This window comes from Podarcis tiliguerta (assembly GCF_965153285.1).
Source record: "Podarcis tiliguerta genome assembly, chromosome: 5".
NCBI classification, from domain to species: domain Eukaryota; kingdom Metazoa; phylum Chordata; class Lepidosauria; order Squamata; family Lacertidae; genus Podarcis; species Podarcis tiliguerta.
The window spans coordinates 14,622,908-14,637,337 of record NC_139538.1 but is presented as its reverse complement, the minus strand read 5'-3'; the positions used below and the strand labels follow the sequence as shown (position 1 = coordinate 14,637,337).

The 14,430-nt window shown below is 47.7% G+C and overlaps 1 protein-coding gene across 1 annotated transcript in view; it reads right to left on the bottom strand.

Moving 5' to 3' along the window:
• The window catches only part of PLD1 (phospholipase D1), a 133,122-nt gene extending 120,187 nt beyond the window's left edge, over nucleotides 1–12,935 (bottom strand). Inside the window, exon 1 of the mRNA XM_083441987.1 lies at nucleotides 12,811–12,935. The gene's annotated coding sequence lies outside the window, so the exon portion shown is untranslated. The remainder of the gene's footprint in view (nucleotides 1–12,810) is intronic.
• Between the last annotated feature and the right edge of the window lie 1,495 nt (nucleotides 12,936–14,430).

The following is a 14,430-nucleotide window of genomic DNA, read 5'->3' as shown; positions in this document are numbered from 1 at the left end:
CCATGCCCGCTGACACAGAGACGTTCTCTGCACCTCTCTTCTGCTCATGACAGAAGGAAGGGTGGGTGGGTGTCCAACCTTGAGACTATTTAAGAGGTCATGTTCAATGTATAGGATTCTGGGCCAGTGCAAACAGGAAGAGGAAGTGGTCTCTCATGTATTGTGGATTTCTGAAGAGATATTTACTGAGACCTTTCACGGGCATCGCAAGAGGTATTGGTGGACACACTGGTGCCCGTGGGTGCCACGTTGGAGACCCCTGCTCTATTCTGACCCCTCTCTTCGGAGCCGCAGGCAGAGATCCTCCATGCCACCTGCTACTTGATATTATTTTTAAAACTAGCGATACCAGTAGTGAGCCTAGGACTTGCCGATCAGAAGGTCAGCAGTTTTAATCCCCGCGACGGGGTGAGCTCCCATTGCTCAGTCCCTGCTCCTGCCATCCTAGCAGTTCGAAAGCACGTCAAAGTGCAAGTAGATAAATAGGTACCACTCCGGTGGGAAGGTAAACGGCGTTTCCGTGCGCTGCTCTGGTTCGCCAGAAGCGGCTTAGTCATGCTGGCCACGTGTCCCGGAAGCTGTGCGCCGGCTCCCTCGGCCAATAAAGCGAGATGAGTGCTGCAACCCCAGAGTTGGTCACAACTGGACCTAATGGTCAGGGGTCCCTTACGTTAGTAGTACATGTGAAAAGGATCTAGGGCTTTTAGTGGCCCACAGCACTCAGGGAGGTGTGGACCACAAGCTTAACATGAGTCAACATGAGACAAAGCAGCAAAAAGGGGGAAAAGTGCTAATGCTATTCTAGGCTGCATCAACAGAAGTATAGTATCCCAATCAAGGGAAGTCACTCTATTCTGCCTTGGTCAGGTCCTGTGTCCAGTTCTGGGCACCACTGTTGAAGAAGGATATTGACAATCTGGAACATGTGCAGAGGAGGGTGACCAAGATGTTCAAGGGTCTGGAAACCAAGCCTTATGAGGGAGCTGGGTGTGTTAAGCCTGGAGAAGAGGAGACTAAGAGGAGATATGATAGCAATCTTCAAATATCTCAAGGGCTGTCATGCGGAGGATGGAGCAAGTTTGTTTCCTCCAGGTCCAGAGGGTAGAACTCAAACCAATATATTCAATATACAAGAAAGGAAGAACTTTTTAATGGTAAGAGCTGTTCGGGTGTGGAACGGACTCCCTAGGGAAGTGGTGGTCTCTCCTTCCGTGGAGGGTTTTAAGCAGAGGTTGGGTGGCCACCTGTCATGGATGCTTCAGCTGAGATTCCTGCTTGGCAGGGGGTTGGACTAGATGACCCTTGGGTCCCTTCCAGCTCTAAGAATCTACAATTCTATTATATGAGTGATTGAACCTGGAACCACCTGCATTCAATACACAGATTCTGTCACTGACTTATGGCCCTGAGATAAAGAGGTTTTTTAAAATAAAAAAACCCTCCCCTATTGGCACATATTCAGTTCAAATCTCCCCTCCCTGTGGCTTTTAACTAAACAGGCATTGGGAGATTGAATATCTGGTTTGCTGCTAAAATTCTCCTGTTAAGAGTGAACTCAAACACTTCTGCAGAACCCAAAGCAACATGTGCCTCAGGCTGTCCTCCTCTCCTCAGCATCAAGCTTGATCCAGACAAGCTCTCCTTCTGCTAAAGGCCTAACATAAATGCATCACATAAACTTGAGAGGGAAACTGCCTCTGTAAACAAGGATGGCATTCTTTTTTGCTTACACAAAATCACTAGGCTGCCACCTAGTGGCAGCATCCTTGTGCATAATTCACAGTGGAACAAAACATAAAACTCCAACCAGCAATAACACAGAGGGAAAAAAGGACCAGGGAGAACATTGCCATATGATACTGAAAGGGAAGAGAAAATCAAGTTAAAGACTATCCTTTCTTTCTTTTTCTTTCTTTTTCTTTTTTGGCTGTAGTGACTAGCTTGTTGGACTAAAGAGATGGAATCCCAGGTCCAAATTTCTACAGAGTGATGAAGCTTACTATCTGGTCTTGGTAAAGAAGAAGAAGAAGAGTTTGGATTTGATATCCCGCCTTTCACTCCCCTTAAGGAGTCTCAAAGCGGCCAACATTCTCCTTTCCCTTCCTCCCCCACAACAAACACTCTGTGAGGTGAGTGGGGCTGAGAGACTTCAGAGAAGTGTGACTGGCCCAAGGTCACCCAGCAGCTGCATGTGGAGGAGCGGAGACGCAAACCCGGTTCCCCAGATTATGAGACTACTGCTCTTAACCACTACACCACACTGGCTCTCAGCCCCATTCACCTAAATTCTCAGCGTAACCTTTTCACAGAGCTGTTGTGTGATTTACAATGCAGGCTTGATATCCTTGTTGGAATTTCAGGTGCAAACAGAATAATAAGTTTGTGGCCCTGTGGAAAAATATAGGGAAAAGATGTATCGTGGCCAAATAATGGTTGTGGACTGATTCATCCGATGGACAGGACCTGATAAAGCACAAGTTGATGTATTGACTTAACACAGGTTGAGACCTGCAGACTGCAGGAGCGTATCTTTAAAGATAAGGTGCTCGATGGGAATGCCATACGTGATCTAAATACCTGTTTGATAAGCAGAGCATGAATACTAAGTAAGGCCTGTTTCGCCACACATTGCACAGAAACAAGCGTGGGTTTGCCACTGTACATGCGACAAGGAGGTACAACCCATAGTGGCCACACAGATCAGCGTGGCCTGCGTGATGCGACTGTTTTCAAACGCCTATTTTGTCACATCCAAATTGTTCGCTTTTAGGATCATGCTGAAAGAAAAGATGTCTATCTGAAGAAGAACAGGCCCTGTCATTCGTCAGAGTGAGACAATTGCCTCAGGAGGCAGATTCTGGGGGGCAGCAGCCCCTCAGACTCAGCCATTCCCCTTTGCCGGAGATTAGAGCTATGTATACCACTGGCCTGTAACGATGTGTTGAAGAAATTTTTGCGCTGCTTTCCTCCATTGCATTGCCAGGCTCTAGTTTCAAACCATATTTTGCGCTCTCCTCTTTCACACTCATTAAAAGGTTCTTTAATTTCTCCTCAATGAATCCTCCTCCTGAATCCCTAGCCGGAATTAAGATCGCCGGAAGAAATATCAACAACCTCAGATATGCAGATGACACAACATTGATTGCAGAAAGTGAGGAGGAATTAAAGAACCTTTTAATGAGGGTGAAAGAGGAGAGCACAAAATATAATTTGAAGCTCAACATCAAAAAAATGAAGATCATGGCCACTGGTCCCATCACCTCCTGGCAAATAGAAGGGGGGGAAATGGAGGCAGTGAGAGATTTTACTTTCTTGGGCTCCATGATCACTGCAGATGGTGACAGCAGCCACGAAATTAAGAGACGCCTGCATCTTGGGAGAAAAGCAATGACAAACCTAGACAGTATCTTAAAAAGCAGAGACATCACCTTGCCGACAAAGGTCCGTATAGTTAAAGCTATGGTTTTCCCAGTAGTGATGTATGGAAGTGAGAGCTGGACCATAAAGAAGGCTGATCGCCAAAGAACTGATGCTTTTCAATTATGGTGCTGGAGGAGACTCTTGAGAGTCCCATGGACTGCAAGATCAAACCGATCCATTCTTAAGGAAATCAGCCCTGAGTGCTCACTGGAAGGACAGATCCTGAAGCTGAGGCTCCAATACTTTGGCCACCTCAGGAGAAGAAAAGACACCATGGAAAAAACCCTGATGTTGGGAAAGATGGAGGGCACAAGGAGAAGGGGACGGCAGAGGATGAGATGGTTGGATAGTGTTCTCGAAGCTCCCAGCATTGAGTTTGACCAAACTGCCTGAGGTGCTCTGGTCCATGGGGTCACAAAGAGTCGGACACAACTAAACGACTAAACAACAACAACAACAGTCCCTGTGGCAGAAGCCACCAGGACGTGGATTGTGGGTGTAGAGGCCTCACAACAGTGTGACAGGGATGGAACAGTATCTAGGTCCCGCCCAGGAAAAATGAAACCTGTGCTCTGGGTTGGCCTCTCACCTGGGTTGGTAGGAGAGGGAATTCCCTGGGATGGAATGTAGGTGTGGAGAGGAGACTGAAAGCTGTACCACTCTTGATGTACAGATGGTATAGTACACCAGTAAAAATGGCTGAAATGTATAAAACCGGGTCGAATACATGTTGGAAATGTAAAGAAAAAGAAGGTACTTTTTATCATATGTGGTGGGAATGTAGAGAAGTTTTAAAAAATTGGGAAATGAATTGAAAAAAATGTTTAAAATGACATTTGTAAAAAACAAACAGAAGCATTTTTGTTAGGGATTGTAGGACAAGACCTGCCAAGATAAATAAAGAACTTATTTATGTATGCTAAAACAGTGGCAAGAGTCTTGTTAGTGCAAGGATGGAAGAATGAGGAAACCCCAACGAAAGAACAGTGGCAAGAAAAACCGATGAGCTAAGCAGAACTGGCTAAATTGACATATAAACTGCGTGACAAGGACAATCGTGACTTCAAGGAAGAATGGGAACTTTTTACAAACTATCTAAAAAGACAGCAAAATGACTTGGACTCCTTGGCAGGTTTTGAATAAACATCCACAAATTTATTAGTTGAACACATGACAGATGTGGCAAGGATATGCACAATTTTATAACATGCAGAGAACAATATGTGCAAAGAAATCAGAGAGGGGAGCTGAGGGAAGTCCTTGGGGGGGGAAGGGGGGGAAAGGGGGAAAATAATGGAATTGATTATTTGGATTGATAATTTGGTATGTTGAAAGTGTTTAATAAAAATATTTTTTTACAAAAAAAAAAGCTGCAGCAGGCTATCTTTCCTCTTCATGCCCCATTTTGTATGCTGCGATTAATCCCAAGTACGTGTGAATGAAATAATAGCATAGACTTCTGCCGTTGGCCCTCCATCCATTTTCCTCCCCTTATTCTATTGTCTCCTGTGTATTGATTTATTGCAGAGCTACAAGCCAGGATGGCTATTCCTTGCCTCCCAGGTTGGAGGTTTCTCTACATGGGTTGCTGGGAATCTCGAACAGAGGAAGCACTGTCATGCTCAGGCTCTGCTTTTGGGCTTCCCGTGGGCCCCTGGCTGGCCACTGTGACATAGCTGTCAACTTACAGATTTGAAAATAAGGGACCAGCAGCCTCGAAAATAAGGGATCAGCAGCCAAAATAAGGGATTTTAGGCAACCAGCTCATTTCCTTTCCCCCATAACAGTCAATTGAAGGAGCCTCCAAAACAGATCCCATGAGATCGCCGCCCACCATTGTACTCAACCAGCTCCTTTCCTTTCCCCCCACCATGTGCCCCCGCTCCAGACAGACCTTTTCCCTGGCAATGGTGAGTGGCCCGTTGATGACGTATCCATCCGATTCCAAGCACAGGTATGTTCAATTTCTGAGCCCCTCCGAGCCAAAGGCAGAAAGCCCAGCCAGCAGCCAAATGAAGCCTCAAGCGGTGGTTCCCACAGAGCAGCAACCCGGCAAAGGCGATGCAGCAAGGAAAACCACCGTCACCTCTCCGCTGGGAAGCGCTGAGCAAAGGCGCGTCCCCAGGCAACGCGGCCGATTTGATCGGCACAAGGCATGCAAGCTCCACCCCCCAGTCGTTCTTAGACTCCTTATTGGGTGAGCAACGCAGACAAGCCACACAGTTGGAGTCTCCCTCCTCCCTGGCTGGCAGGGAGGGAGGGAGAGGAGCTGCTTCCTTTGAAACCCGGGAAATTTAAGGGACATCATCAATAAGGGACAGCAGCGGGACACAGCGCTGGGATAAGAGAGTTTCCCACCAAATAAGGGACAGTTGACAGCTATGCACTGTGAGAACACGATGCTGGACTAGACGGGACTTAGGCCTGATCCAGTATGGCTGTTCTTGGGGATGGGGAACCGGCGGCCCTCCAGATGTTACTGGGCTTCAACCAGATGTCTTAGGCAGCGGGGTCAAAATGGTCAGGGATGATGGGAGTTGTAATCCAGCAACACACAACTCCCCACTTCTGTTTTATGGCAAGCATTTCTCTCTCTCTTTCCTTTTCTCCTTTTGCTTGTTAAAACCTAGGTTTGTAAACATTTGCGTCACCTGCCCTAGAAACAGGACGCGATACAAACCTAAGTAAATAAACTTCCAAGAGTAGCTTGTCAGCTCCTGTGGTATATTTACTCCTACATCTTTCTCCCACTTCTTCCCCATGGCTTGCCACGTGAGTGGCATGCAAGCGACCGGCAGAGTACTAATTACTGTGAGCTTACTGTGAAATCATAAAAGAGGCAGGTGAAGCCTCTAAACATCAGGTGTCTAGATCCTTTTACCCATCAACAGTTTATAATTCATCTGTCTTTCATCTTGGACTGGAGAGGCCCAAGTTCAAAACCCTGTCCAGCCACGAAGATCACTTCCATGGACTGGATGCATAAAATCCTAAATGTCATGGACATGCCCTCCCAACCTCAGTGAGGAAGGGCTGGAAGACATGAGGCTAACACACTAGAAGAACAGGCACATACTTGTTCCCCTCCACATGAGATGTGCTGGATTGGGGAACAGGTATTTTCAAGGCAGTAGAAGGAAGTGTCATGTCTTCAAAGGTTGAATACAAACCACAATATATTCATGGCCCTCCAAATGTAGTTGGACTCCAACTCCCATCAGCCCCAACCAGCATGGCCAACACAGTCAGGACTTGTGGGAATTGTAGTCCAACAATGTCTGGAAGACCACAAGTTCTCTATCCCCGGATTAGATAGACAGATTTTTTTTTATGCAAGTCCCTTTCGAGATCAAGAGACTTAAACAGATTTGGATGCAAAGTGAACTATTGTCTCAGGACAGGTCACTGGATCTATTGTGAAAGAGAAGAAATGCTTATTTTATAGTAAATATATATATATGTATCATAGCACATAGTCCCAATGGTTAATATTTCAGTACAGGAATCCTCTGAGGTACTGTGCATTCTGAATATTTCATGGAGATTAATGAACAGCCCATGAAGCACAGTGTAACAAAAGCCAAGTCAGGGAGGTCTCCAAGAGCTTACTTCATATTTTATACGCCTCTTAATGACTAGATAATGTTAGGCAGCCTCCAACACCTTACGCCACTGTGTTCATGTATTGCAAAAGTCAGTGGCTGATGAACAATGCTGTGAGCTATTTTGATCCGCAGGCTTGAATACATAACATGCAATGTTACAAACAGTACAAAAAAACTTGTGCGGGAAGTTCTCTGTTGGCAATCAGAATTATTTCCACCAAAAAGACATAACAGGACGCACTTTAGAGGAGATGATGCAGAGAACATATGACAGCTCTTCAATAGGAAATTATGTTATTTGGATTGCTGCTTTTGATGTATTGCCTAAACACCATCTTCCGGGCTAGGTGGGATATTCTATTTGATGCGTGCGTGGTGTTGTAATTTGGTGACAACCCCTAAAAGTGGGTGGAGCCTGTATCAAAAGTGGGTGTGCCAAGATAAAGGCCTAACGTACTTTGGACAGAAATTGTGCCCATGGTTTTTTCACATGGCACAGGACGGACACATCTACAGCAAGAGTCAGCTGTGCTGGCCATGGGGCCTAAAAGTGTCTTATCCCCCTTAACTGGTGAACTGGAGATGTTTCAAGTTGCAACAGGTGTCCAACTCAGCAACTAGGCCGCACACCAGACCTTGGCATTCACCTGGAATGGGAAGTCATAAAGCAGTTCATAATCGGGCGAAACATTCTCCAGTGTGGCTCTGAGGAAACAATAAAACTCCTCTTGCCTAAGTGTTTATCTAAGGCACAATCTATTTGCTTAAGTATGGGGAACACCTATTTACATGACTAAGCCACCCGGTACTCTTAGATAGCACAAGACTGGATCCAAGGCCAGTACAGAGCCTGCCGATTTACTTCTCCATTCTACTGGGAACAGGGAAAAAAAACGTCATGGTGCATCTGCAGCAGCACAACCGGAGGCCTCCATCTTCCCTGGCTGCAACAAAACATGTCTCTCCCACATTGGTCTCTACAGGCACAGCAGGCGTTGCTACCTTCCAAGAGCTTGACCTCACCCCCAAAGGCACACTCCGCCATTGTCTCCAGGGACAGACACATGCCAGCAAAATAAACAAGTAGAAAGAGATTGCAGATTTAATTTAAGAGGCTCTGTGAGGTCCCTGGTTGCACCTTGGCCTGCTGGAACAACAAATCCAACATATATTTTCAAGAATGTGGGATCAGTCATTATTTGATTCTTTGTCCCAGCAGCCCTAGCGACAATATAAACTCTGCATAGCATCTACCAGAGAAGGCCTGGAAACCTGCATCCCTATGTCAGAAATGGGAGTACAAATTGCCACAATTTGCATATTCATTTGAGATCAGGAATGGGAATTACACAAGCTAATATGAGTGAGATTAGCTATTTCTGTTTCTTAAGACTGTGCACGTTAAGTAAATAATTGTGTTGTTTCCTGCATTGTTTTTGATGTTTCCTTTCCACTGAAATGCCCTGAAGTAAACTACATTGTTAGTTTGTTTCAGCTATCACAAACAGTGAGATGAACGATGTATATTTTAGTGGAAGCCGAACTTCAGTAGAAGAGAAACAGTGCTGATTGCAACACACAGGAAAGGATGGGCATTGCTGCCATCTTACATCCCTACTCCAGATGCTACTGGAAACTACAACTCCCATCATCCCTTATCATTGCTCATGCTGGCTGATCATTGGTCATGTAGTCCAACTTCATCTGGCGGGCAGGGCAGCAGGTTCCCTATCACTGTCCAACTAAGTGTGCAATTTCCTCCAACGCTCCACCAAACTGCAGGCAAAACATACCATTTGCACTTGTGTGAGTTTTTATTTAAGCCCAGAAGAGCAATTTTCATCTGGATGGTCAATCCTTTTCTTCTCTGCCACAATCCTCATGAAAACCTGACACACCTACAACTAACCGGGTTTCTTAAACCAATGCAACTGAAAGAGGCATATTTAGTTTGGCCTTGAGACTGTGATTAAATGCAGAGGGCTGTGGGTTCAGTGTCACGGCCTTCTCCTCTCCTGCTCAACATTCAACCTGACACAGAACTTGAAAACTCATTCACAATTGTGTGGCATTTTGGCCGGTCCTAACAAGAGTATGGCCTGACTTTTTATTTCAAAGAGCTTTTGGCAACTCAGATATGATGCAGACGAGGACTTAATAGATTTTAAAATAACAACTTAGGTGGTTTTACCTGCATTTATAAAAACTGTTGCTGGCTAGATGGTTTTCTTATTCGTTTTCTTTTTAGGTGTTGCTGTTGAGTAAAAGTATATATGCAAGCCATCGGGAAAGACATAAACAGATAAACCAGATTGCTAGGTGTGGACTCCCATCCCTTGCTTTGCTATTAAACCAGAGCCCTGGTACCTGGCTTTTGCACACCCAATTATTACTGATCCCTGTGCAGAAAACTGTTTCCACACACAAAATTCTCTGAATAAGGGTAATGCTGTAAAACACACATGCAACTATTTTATTGACTGATTGAATGATTGATTGAAAAGGAAGCATATGACCTTCTTCTCAGCTTACAACCCAGGAGGGAGAAGGTTGGATCCAGACCTATTTAAATCAATGGGACTTGAATTACGATTAGCTTAAGTTCTGTTGATTCCAATAGGTTTACTCTAAGCAGAAGTGTGACTCCAAGATGCTGGACATTTCTGAGTAAACATGCATAGAATGGGGCAGTAAGTGCAGTAAGCATGCAAGTTAAGCACATTAAAATAAAAAGAGGGAGGAAAGGGGGCAGGAGTCAGGGAAAGGGGACTGGCAATCCCATTGAACACAGTATGTTCTGACTATACACGACAGTGGCGTAGCGTGGGTTGTCAGCACCCGGGGCAAGGCAAGTAATTTGCGCCCCCCCCCCCCGCTGCACTGTCCCTCCCTCAGATAGTCCCTCGCTCTCTCTCCACACCACACCGCACCGCACGCCTGGCACCATCCCCTCCACAGTGGGCGGCGACCCGGCGGCTCGGATCGGATTCGCACAGCCAGCACTGCAGTGAGAGAGAGTGAGTGAGCCAGGTAGGGGCAGAGAGCTGCGAGTGTGAGCACCCCCCCCCAGATGTTGCGCCCGGTGCGGCCGGCCCCCCCCTGCACCCCCCACGCTACGCCACTGATACACGATTTTGGTTTTAGGCATGATCCTCGGAACGTAACCTCCGCAAAAGTTGAAGGCTTAATGTACGTGCAACTGCATTTGCTTGCAATCCTGCAACTGTTTGCTCCCCCTGTTGTCTATTTCTCCTCCTTCCCCTATTCTAAATTTAGACTGTGAGCATCTTGGGCCCAGAGATCTGACTTCTGTTTATGGTACTCTGTAAAACACACCAAGTGCTCCCCAATGAAGTTTTATTAAGAAACAAATGAATGAAGCTTGATATGCATGCCACAATTCAGATTATTACAGTTTTGCAAGTTCTCAGGCACAAACACGGCTCCCAGTTTGCCTCCAGACTTGTAGGATTTCATGGGAGGCATTCAAGTGCCTACCATAAATTTGGGTTTGTGCAATTAAAGCTGATGACAGCAGCTTCCTATCTATAACCTCCCTGCACAGCAAATCGGGCATCTCTAAGAGTCAAATCCCAACACTTTTCAACTTGAACTAAGACCTAAATTCATTTTCTGCACCACAGGGGGTCGATCGCTCAACAACTCTGGGCAATGCTCCCCCCCAAAAAAGGTCCAGAAGTAGATCACTGACAGTATTTTTATACTGGGAGTACATCACAGTCTCTTGGAAGTTGGACGCGCCTGCATTAGATGATCTTTGGTGTCCCCTCCAACTTTACCATTCTCTGAAACTTGCAGCCATCCAGCTTTTTGGCTGCACCTCCCACCATCCTTGGCCATGTATGCAAGAGCTGATGGAAGTCTATCAACCTTTCATTACAAGAAGAAGAAGAAAGCAGGTCTGGTAATGTCCCCTGTCCCCCCACCACTGAGAAGACAGCCCTTTCTGCAAGAGACACCAGGAAGTCCCAGCATCAGCCACAGCGAGGTGCCAGAAACTTCGCAGGCCCTCTGGAGCAAATCTGCTTCTCAGCTGCATCCATGAGATGGGCTCATGGTGGAACTTCTGAGAGAGACCAGACACTCAGCCTCAGATTATTCATGTGTACACACAAAAAACCCTACAAAACAATCAGTGGCGTAGCGTGGGTTGTCAGCACCCGGGGCAAGGCAAGTAATTTGCGCCCCCTAACCCGTGGATTTGCGCCCCCTAACCCATGGATTTGCGCCCCCTAACCCTCACCCCCAGATGTTGCGCCCGGTGCGGACGCCCCCCCCCCTGCACCCCCACGCTACGCCACTGAAAACAATAACAATTAACAAATACTTCCTGGTTGGGAATAACAAACACACAAGCAAAAGTCTGTACAAAGGTGGGGAGAAGAATTTCAAAGTTTGCAAAAGGTGGGTGGGGGCATGGGTGTAGCCCATAGCTGTCAACTTTCAGATTTGAAAATAAGGGATCAGCAGCCTCGAAAATAAGGGATAAGCAGCCTCACCTGTCCCAGGGTGAGGGGTTGGCTAACAATCCGGGATAGCAGCGGGAAGCAGCGCTGGAATAAGGGAATTTCCCACCAAAAAAAAGGGAAGGTTCACAGCTATGGTGTAGCCAGGATTTATGTTGCGGGGGCAGGGCACCCATCTGTGTCTCAAAAACAGTTGTTTTAATTTGACCCCAAGTACTAAGAAAGGCTGAGGGACACGGGTGGCGCTGTGGGTTAAACCACAGAGCCTAGGACTTGCCGATCAGAAGGTCGGTGGTTCGAATCCCCGTGATGGGGTGAGCTCCCGTTGCTCGGTCCCTGCTCCTGCCAACCTAGCAGTTTGAAAGCACGTCAAAGTGAAAGTAGATAAATAGGTACCACTCCGGCGGGAAGGTAAACGGCGTTTCCGTGCGCTGCTCTGGTTCGCCAGAAGCGGCTTAGTCATGCTGGCCACATGACCCGGAAGCTGTACGCCGGCTCCCTCGGCCAATAAAGCAAGATGAGCGCCGCAACCCCAGAGTTGGTCACGACTGGACCTAACGGTCAGGGGTCCCTTTACCTTTACCCTTTTTACTAAGAAAGGCCACCTCATGAGAAGAGAAGACTCCCTGGAAAAGACCCTGATGCTGGGAAAGATGGAGGGCACAAGGAGAAGGGGACGACAGAGGACGAGATGGTTGGACAGTGTTCTCAAAGCTACCAACATGAATTTGACCAAACTGTGGGAGGCACTGGAAGACAGGAGTGCCTGGTGTGCTCTGGTCCATGGGGTCACGAAGAGTCGGACATGACTAAACGACTAAACAACAACTAAGAAAAAAAATCTGTCAACATCTTTCTACAATTTCTACTTTTAGTTAAGTATTTTTATTTACTTACTTGAACAGGTGGCAGCTGCCCCCCACCCCCACCCTGGCTACGCCCCTGGGTGTATCAGCAAACAATGACATCATAGGAAGAGCGATATCTGTTATTGAATTGGCTGAAGTTCCACCTTTGGCAGGTAGCTGGTCTTGGAAGGAGAGAAAGGGAGATCACCCCAGGGGCTCTCTCTCTCTCTCTCTCTCTCCCTCTCCCTCTCCCTCTCCCTGTCAGTCGTAGTTGGAGCGGGAAAGAGGTAGCGATTTCAAAAGTTTCCTGAGAAGTTGCAAATCGACGCAGCCGGAGCTGCTGTCTAGCAAATTTCCGGATCGCAGTAACTGCGACGCCGAGGGGCATCGTGGCGCGTTTCTTCGCCAGGGCGCTTCGCTGGCGCGGGAGGGGGGGGGCGCGCGGCTTACCTGCTTGTGGCGCGCGCGCAAAAAGCGCGCAGCTGGATCCCACCGCGGAAAGATAGAGAGGGCGCACGACGCCAGGAGCCGGAGGAGCCCGGGAAAGGAGTCCTCTTGCCTGGCTCGTGGAGCTGAAGCGGGACGGGGCGGGGTCACGGCTGTCCCCGCGCCCACAGGAGGCGGGTGCGCAACTCCGGCGAGGAGGAGACCTTGGCTTTGGGTGTCACCGATTCTTCGAAAGGGGAAGGAATCCGTGGTGGAATCACAGCTGAGAAGCCCTGGATTCAAGCCTTTGGCATCTCCTGGAAAGGGCTGGGAAATCTAGGAGAGCTGCTGCTGCTGCTGCCGGTCCGTGCAGGCAATACTGAGCCCGCTGGGGCTGTCAGCATCTGGCGAGGCTGCGGGCGGGCGCAGCGCTTTGCACGATCCCTTGCGCCCCTCTGGGTACATGCGACGCTCTCGCAGCAGTTCTGTTAATGCAGCATCTTGGCTATTCACATCTGCTGGGCATCTCCCGGAACAATCCTTTTGTCTGTCCGCTTGCTGGAAGTGCGAACAAGAAGGGGCATTCCTCGCTGGAACAACAGACAATGCACAATGCTTGTTGATCCTAAGGCCTGGGCCGCAGGCTCAAAGAAAGGCAGCTGCCTCCTCGATGTGTTTATTCCAGGAAAGGTTGGCCAGGCTTTGAGAAGACAACCTTCTCCAACCTGGTGCCCTCTCCCCAAGTTTTGGGACTACAAAATCTCACATACATTCCTGCATTGCAGGGGGTTGGACTAGATGACCGTCAGGGTCCCTTCCCAGTTCTGTGATTCTATTAATTCTCACCATGGGCAGTGGTCAGGGATGATGGTCATTGCAGTCCAAAGCAGCTGAAGGGCTTCGGGCTGGGGACGCGCTAGCTCAGTTGGTTAGAATGTGGTGCTGATGACACCAAGGTTGTGAGTTCGAAACCCCATATGAGACAGCTGCATATTATACAAAGGTTACATACAATGTTGTGTCGTAGAATTGTAGAGTTGGAGGGTCCCAGGGGTCATCTAGTCCAACCTGCTGTAAAGCAGGAATATTTTGCCCAAGGTGGGAGTTGAACCCACAACCCCGAGATTAAGAGCCTCGTGCTCTACTGACAGTTTTGTCCCTGAAAAGTCAAGCAAGTATAATCCTACGCTTTACATGCATCTTCAAGTCACTTTTCTTATCATAAGCAATCCGATTTTGGGAGGGGTGTGGGCAGAAGTTCAGGTGGTTGCCTTCCATCCATCTCTGCAATGTGTCTGCTTTAAGCCATAGCAACACCAGCCACCTATCACAAAATTTTGCATCCCTCCTCCTTCTGAAACTGTCAGGCAGCAATCCTTGATCTGCGCTGCTCCTTGAAGTGTTGCCGTCCATCTGGATGAGGAGAAGCCACGGCTGGCATTCTTACACCTTCCTAATCACAGTGCGTTGTCAGAATAATAAGTGCTCCTTATGGCAGGTGTGTCTGCTGGACTGGCAACACTTGCGGGAGAAGCGCTCCAACGTAGGCCTATGAAAATGAACATGAGCGACGCAACCGGTTTTGCAAGGGCCTCACCTCGAGTGCCAGTTAGCAGAAAGCATCACTGAGTTGTTCCCTGAGGC